A 7,522-nucleotide genomic window follows, 5' to 3' on the forward strand; every position below is an offset into this window, starting at 1 on the left:
GCAATTCTGATAAACTCCGAAAATTCTCAAATCATGAAACTTCTCTAAAACGTCTTCCTTGTGAAGGAGTTTGAACGTGTTACTGTCGGGGAATGTCTGTCCGACTGTTAAGTGTGGTTAAAGGGTTGTTGGCCCTTTGTCCTAAATGTACTGAGACAGAGACGGAGCGTTTCTATGGAGACAGACATTCTGTCTGTGAGATGACGACACGCGATTCTGAGAGTCAAATACATCACTCCGACTGGGATAGGGAGGTTTTTCAGGGCGTCATGCACTGACCACTTGTTGATCTGTCTAACGAACCAGAAATCTCCTCAACATATTGAGCTCTTCTGCTGAAGACGTCCACGTTCTCCGTCTTCCCGATTCGACTCCATCAATGTTCCATCACAGTTACAGGCCAAACTTGAATCTTAGATATGTGAGTTTGACATGTTTTTCAGTCAGTAATTGAACTGATCTCATGTTCCAGGTGGACGACCGCCGGCTCATCACGTCTCTTCCCTGAGCTCCGAGCCTCCCGGCCATCGACTCATTAGCTGCAAGTTTTTTAAAAGGCTTCCACCTCATGAAGAACTGAACTAATCACAGCGCCTTCGATTTATGTCCTCATGCGAGAGCAGGTTATTGAACTATGTACTGTAGATGTCACGTTTCACGATTTGACAAATAAACACAAACTGATTAAAAGTAACTTTGAACAGTCATCAGAGAGAAACAACCTCCGGTGAGATGGAAACGTCCCTCGGCTTTCGTTTATGGTTTGCAGAGTTCACCTTGACCTTCTGGTTGCCGTGCAGTTTTTCTTCTCTACTTACAGTTTGTAACTGTACTTGCTGTTCGCCATCTTATATAGTGCAGGTGCCGTTTGGTCTGAGGCGATCAGGTTTGGACACCAGCTCCACTTTGTTGGGATTGAGTGAAGATGGTGGTAACGTGGCGGATAGCGGCACTACAGAGTCTGATATTCCCATAAAATGTTTGGTTGCTGGTCTTCTCCACCAAACAGACGGAAACACCACAAAATGAAACGGAGCATCACTCACTGATTTAATGAGCCATTCGCAGTTTCACTGTACCGGCCGTGTGTACTTAGACTTGCATGGCTTAATCTAGTGTATAGTGTCTCCTTTTTAAGTGCCAGTGCATAGTGTTCCCTGGTTACCTTTTAAATTTTCTTTTTGCTTTACTTTACCTATTGTATTATTCTTTGTTTATTGCACTTATGCACTTTCTTGTGAAGCACTTTGGTGCGGCTCAGCCGTCTGTAAATGCGCTATAGAAATAAATTGACTTGACTTGACTTGACTCGGTAGAGACGACGACAACGACGCTGCACCAAACCTGTCACACTCATAGAATCAGTCCACTAAATGTTCCATGAATTATTCTCTGTGAAATCAGTGATTCACATCCTTTCATCAAGTTTACATGAGATCTGCTCAGTACAGTTTTTGTAACAAACAAGCAGTCAGACGGAGAAAAGTCAAAAGTAAGGAGCAAATCTTTCCTTGGTTTTTTGGGGGGAAATGTGCAAATTTAGAGAAAATTTGACTTTAAAGTCACAGTGTGTAATATTAAGATGAACTTATTCACAGAAGTTGAATATATTGTCAATAACTCTGTGTTCATATATGTTAAATATAGTTCCATGAGGTGGACCGACCTCGTGTGAGTCTCCATGTTTCTACGTCGTGTTGAATACGGTTGTTGAACTAAACGCTCCAGAACACGTCGCGTTCACATTGAATCTTCAGACGCTGATGGAAACAGGAAATGGAATCGGCGGTGCGAGGACATAAAGTGTCCCCTGTCGGTCGCTCAGTTGGTTGCGGTTTGCAACTTTACCACCAGATGGCGCCAGAAAATTACAAAAATGACACACTGGGGCTTTAAAGATTATAAAAAGGGATGTTTGTTTGTTTGTTTGTTTGTTTGTTTGTTTGTTTGTCAGCAGGATGAAAACCTCCTGAACAGATTTCTTTAACTTAGCTTAGCGGGTTACACCGCTGACTGTGGTACAGAAGGTCGGGGTTGGATTCCAGGTCATTCCAGTTTGGGCGCTCATTGCTTCCTGCCCCGATGATCGAAAGTCGCTTTGGACAAGTGTCAGCAAAATGAATGTGCTGTGATGTAATCGTGTGGATCTGGACAAAGGGGCGGGGCTAGCTATTTTTTATTTATCTCTTTCTTTAACATTGTGAGATAGAAGGGTTTTTTTACGTGTTCACTTATTTCAAAGAGAATAATTCATGAGAACCATCAGACACATTTACTGACTGATCCTGGTGGATTTATAATGTGGTTTCATTAGGGGGCTGTTGGGTCTTGGTGGAGGTCTGAGCTCTGCCAGTCTGGTTACATCTGTTTAAGCACCGTCACCACTTCTGACCTGAAGTTTAATGTCATCACAATATCGGTCATAAAACCAACAGAACAGCACTTTAAATATTTCCTATCTGCCTTCATCCCTCGTTAACTCTGTAATGAAGCCCTTCTCTTTAATGTGGGCGCTCGCGGTCGCGCTGCAGTTTGCTGACGTGTCGTCTCCGTGACTTCACCCATCGCTGGAACCTGGATCACAAACTCCCCAGAGACCAGAGTCGATGAAACAGAGAGAGAGGAATGACACAGTAACCAGCATAGAGAGGCGTCTCTGTTCTCCGTCTGTGGGAGTGAAGTGTTCCAGTCTCCGCTGTGTCGAGCTCGGCGAGGGGAGGACGAGGTTATGACCAATGATCTGAGGTGGAACCACATCGATCGTGTCCAGCTCCCGTCCCACCGCTGCCTCCTCCTCCTGCTCCACACCCAGTGCAACTGTGAGCGTTGATGGTTGAGCTCTAATCATCTCAATTCATCGGCAATAAGTGATTGATAACAATTTAATTATTGGCAGTTTAAAGTGGTTCTTCCTCGCAAACCTTGGCCTTGATGTAAACGTCACAGAAAATACGGAAATGTCTTTACAGATCCACGTTAGCATAAATACTAGAATCAGACTGATATATGGTAAGGTTGATATCGATATGAGCCTTTAAATGTGCATTTATGTTTTACATTTTAGGTAAAATAAATGGTTATTTTCTTAATTCAAATTCTATTCATTTGGTTGTATTTGTAATTTCTTTTGTTAGTTATGATAAAGTTTATGGTTAAACTAAAATATCAAGCCTCAATTACATTTCTTTGTCATGAAGGTTTGATAACGACATCTTAGGAATCATTTACAGATTAAAATATACATATATCGGGAATCTTGTACTCCCTAATATCGATATTGGCATCTCCCCCAAAACATCCAAATGGGTCAGTTTGTAATGAATTCAAGTTTTTACACGGAAGATTTCGTCCCTCATCTCCCACCATGTGTCTTTGTGTCTTTCTGTACGAACAGAACCAATCAGCATCTTAGTGGAACTATCCTTTAATATTTAGTCATTTCACTGGTTCCCTGCTCGTGGACTGACGCCTTGTTTCCACCAAATCTGTGTACAGTGTGCGAGTCAACAGGAAGTCCGTTCATTCATGTGTCTTCTTGATATGAACGTTTTCATATCAGCAGACACAAACGCCAACACACAATGTGTTCGTGAAACGGCTCATATTGATTTTGATCGTCCGGGCTCTTGTTTGCAGTGCAGCCAAGTTTTTACAGAAAACAACATATTTTCCAGGCTGATGTTGCTCATTCATTTTTCCTCATCACATATTCGTCCTCAGACAGAACTTGTGCCCTGAACAAGTCTCAGACGTGTATCGAACATGTAAAACTCTCATTATGACGTGTTATCATTAACAGACAAAGTAGAAATTACTGCTGTTCAAACCGGAGGTTTATTCATCGCTGGTCATCAGAGAATCATAACGTTGTTTATACGCTGCAGTTACATCACCTCCACTTCATTTCCTTCTGTCTGAACCTCAGTGGACATGATTATCATTTTCCGTCTTTGTCCTCGCTCATCGTCCGCGGGCCGATTTTCTCAAACGTTAGTTATCTTCCACAAGTGGTTCGAGTTGTTCTTGTTCTTTCCACAGAGGAAGACGCGGCTTCACATTAGAGCCCAGCAGAAGTTGTCTAAAGTAAAAATACACATTTTTCAATGTTTCGTTTGATTTATGGACAAAACCGGTGAATTTAAATCAGGGAGAACTCCTGAAACAGTTTATTAGTTGATTTAATCTGCTGCAGAACATGTTTGACTACGTCTCCAATAACTAATGACTTAAACACGAGCTAAGTTAGCTAAGGTAGCTAAATCGCAACTGGTGACCCGACATAAGCAAAACATTGTTAGCTTTACAAGCTAAGCTAGCTAAGTCAGAGCTGGTGACCAGGACAAAGATAAATATCAGTTAGCGACATGTTATTAGCTTTACGAGCTAAGTTAGCTAAGCTAGCTTAGCCAGAGGTGGTGATCAGTTACCAAGCTATCTTAACGTTAGTTACAGTGTTTGATAACAACATAAAGTTTATTAAAGTTATTTATCACAGTTATATTTCTAAGATTGTCGAGAGCGATCTGTGCAGAATTGATCGTGTTTTTACAAACTGAAGAGCGGAGGTTCGAGGAGCTTCTTGATTTCTCTCGTCAATGTTTGAATCCGCTGTAACTGCCGAGCATCTCCCCTCGGAGCCTCGGACATGTTTGATATTTAAAAAGATCTTTCATGGATTCACCAAATTTGCATTTTGTGCTGTAGCCCCGGGGTTAGCCCGGAGGTCCGCTGGTAGTGTGTGTGTGTGTGTGTGTGTGTGTGTGTGTGTGTGTGAACTGGTTCCTCAGCTGCAGTTTGAACACACCTGGAAACTACAACTGTCTCACCAGCGTGGAAACGCGTCAGTGAGCTTCAACCTCCGCAAGACGATTCTCACTTAACCTGCAGGTATCAGAAACCAGAAGTGTGTTGGAGTGAGAGTTGAGTGTGTTGATTCACTTTTCCTTGACGTTGATTCTTCATCATGGAAACATCAGTTGAATTTCAATTTTGGGGGTTGAGAATAATCGTGTGGTGTTAGATGTTGTCAGAACTCCGACGCGGAGCTCGTAAGTCCGAGTTCGGAATGGAACGATGATGGAACGATGATGGAGCGATGATGGAGCGATGATGGAACGATGATGGAGCGATGATGGAGCGATGATGGAACGATGATGGAACGATGATGGAGCGATGATGGAACGATGATGGAGTGATGATGGAACAATGATGGAGCGATGATGGAACGATGATGGAACGATGATGGAACAATGATGGAACAATGATGGAGCGATGATGGAACGATGATGGAACGATGATGGAACGATGATGGAGCGATGATGGAGTGGTGATGGAGCGGTGATGGAGCGATGATGGAACAATGATGGAGTGATGGTGGAACGAGGATGGAGCGATGATGGAGCGATGATGGAACAATGAACGACGATGGAACGATGATGGAACAATGAACGATGATGGAGCGATGATGGAGCAATGATGGAACAATGAACGATGATGGAGCGATGAACGATGATGGAGCGATGATGGAGCGATGATGGAATGATGATGGAGCGATGATGGAACGATGATGGAGTGATGATGGAGCGATGAACGATGATGGAGTGATGATGGAGCGATGATGGAGCGATGATGGAACGATGATGGAGCGATGATGGAGCGATGATGGAGCGATGATGGAACGATGATGAAACGATGATGGAACGATGATGGAACAATGATGGAGCGATGATGGAACAATGATGGAACGATGATGGAACAATGATGGAGCGATGATGGAACGATGATGGAACGATGATGGAACGATGATGGAGCGATGATGGAGCGGTGATGGAGCGATGATGGAACAATGATGGAGTGATGGTGGAACGATGATGGAGCGATGATGGAGCGATGATGGAACAATGAACGACGATGGAACGATGATGGAACAATGAACGATGATGGAGCAATGATGGAGCGATGGTGGAACGATGGTGGAATGATGATGGAGCAATGATGGAACAATGAACGATGATGGAGCGATGATGGAGCGATGATGGAACAATGATGGAGTGATGGTGGAACGATGATGGAGCGATGATGGAGCGATGATGGAACAATGATGGAGCGATGATGGAACAATGATGGAACGATGATGGAACAATGATGGAGCGATGATGGAACGATGATGGAACGATGATGGAACGATGATGGAGCGATGATGGAGCGGTGATGGAGCGATGATGGAACAATGATGGAGTGATGGTGGAACGATGATGGAGCGATGATGGAGCGATGATGGAACAATGAACGACGATGGAACGATGATGGAACAATGAACGATGATGGAGCAATGATGGAGCGATGGTGGAACGATGGTGGAATGATGATGGAGCAATGATGGAACAATGAACGATGATGGAGCGATGATGGAGCGATGATGGAACAATGATGGAGTGATGGTGGAACGATGATGGAGCGATGATGGAGCGATGATGGAACAATGAACGACGATGGAACGATGATGGAACAATGAACGATGATGGAGCAATGATGGAGCGATGGTGGAACGATGGTGGAATGATGATGGAGCGATGATGGAGCAATGATGGAACAATGAACGATGATGGAGCGATGATGGAGCGATGATGGAGCGGTGATGGAATGATGATGGAGCGATGATGGAACGATGATGGAGCGATGATGGAGCGATGATGGAGCGATGATGGAGCGATGATGGAGCGATAAACCCGACTCCCGAGCCTCAAGTTCCGAGGTGTAACGGAACGCAGGGTCAGTCTTCGACCCAGAGGTTTAGGACGGTTTGTCTGATCCTCACTTCTTCTTCAACAGGCTGAAGGTTCCGACTCGGAGCTCCGTCCTCGACCCTCCTCGTTTCTCACGCCGCTGCTTTGAGACAGATCGTCTCGTTTTCGTTTGAGTATCGGTCGTCCAGGCTTTTTTAAACGTAACGTTTTTCAGATGGAGGCTTCATCCTCAGTACCTGGAGAGTGTTTTAGCTCAGTTCTGAAGAGCCACAACGCGACGCGATGTCCCAGCTGCTTGAATCATCGTGTGTGTGAGAGGACGGTCCTCACAAGTCAAAAGCTCCTTTTATACAATGATACGTTCACAGCGAACACCAAGTGTCCCTCTGTCGGACGTCGGGAGGATCTCGCCTCTAATTGGCTGGAGTTCAAAGATTTCAACAATTTTTTTGCATTATTTTGTATATTTCGCCGTGTCTGCTCGCGTCCTTGCATTGACTTTCAGATGTAATCTCATTGTGTGGAAAAATTCACTGTGCGTTTGTTGTGAATGAGATCACTCAGTGTTCATGAGATGATGTCACTTCCTGTTGTGACCTCACGATGTTGACGGTGTCAGATTCACGCCTTCAGGATTGTTCTTCCTGTTTCCTTCAGAAACTCACTTGACCGTTGAATTACAACGTGTTTGTGTTGGTGGACGCTTTCATTTTGACAGACGGAAATATGGAGGTAAATTAAAGAAATAGTGGGGGACGACTGGGAAAAGACATTGT

This window comes from Scophthalmus maximus, chromosome 4 (genome assembly GCF_022379125.1).
Source record: "Scophthalmus maximus strain ysfricsl-2021 chromosome 4, ASM2237912v1, whole genome shotgun sequence".
NCBI lineage: Eukaryota > Metazoa > Chordata > Actinopteri > Pleuronectiformes > Scophthalmidae > Scophthalmus > Scophthalmus maximus.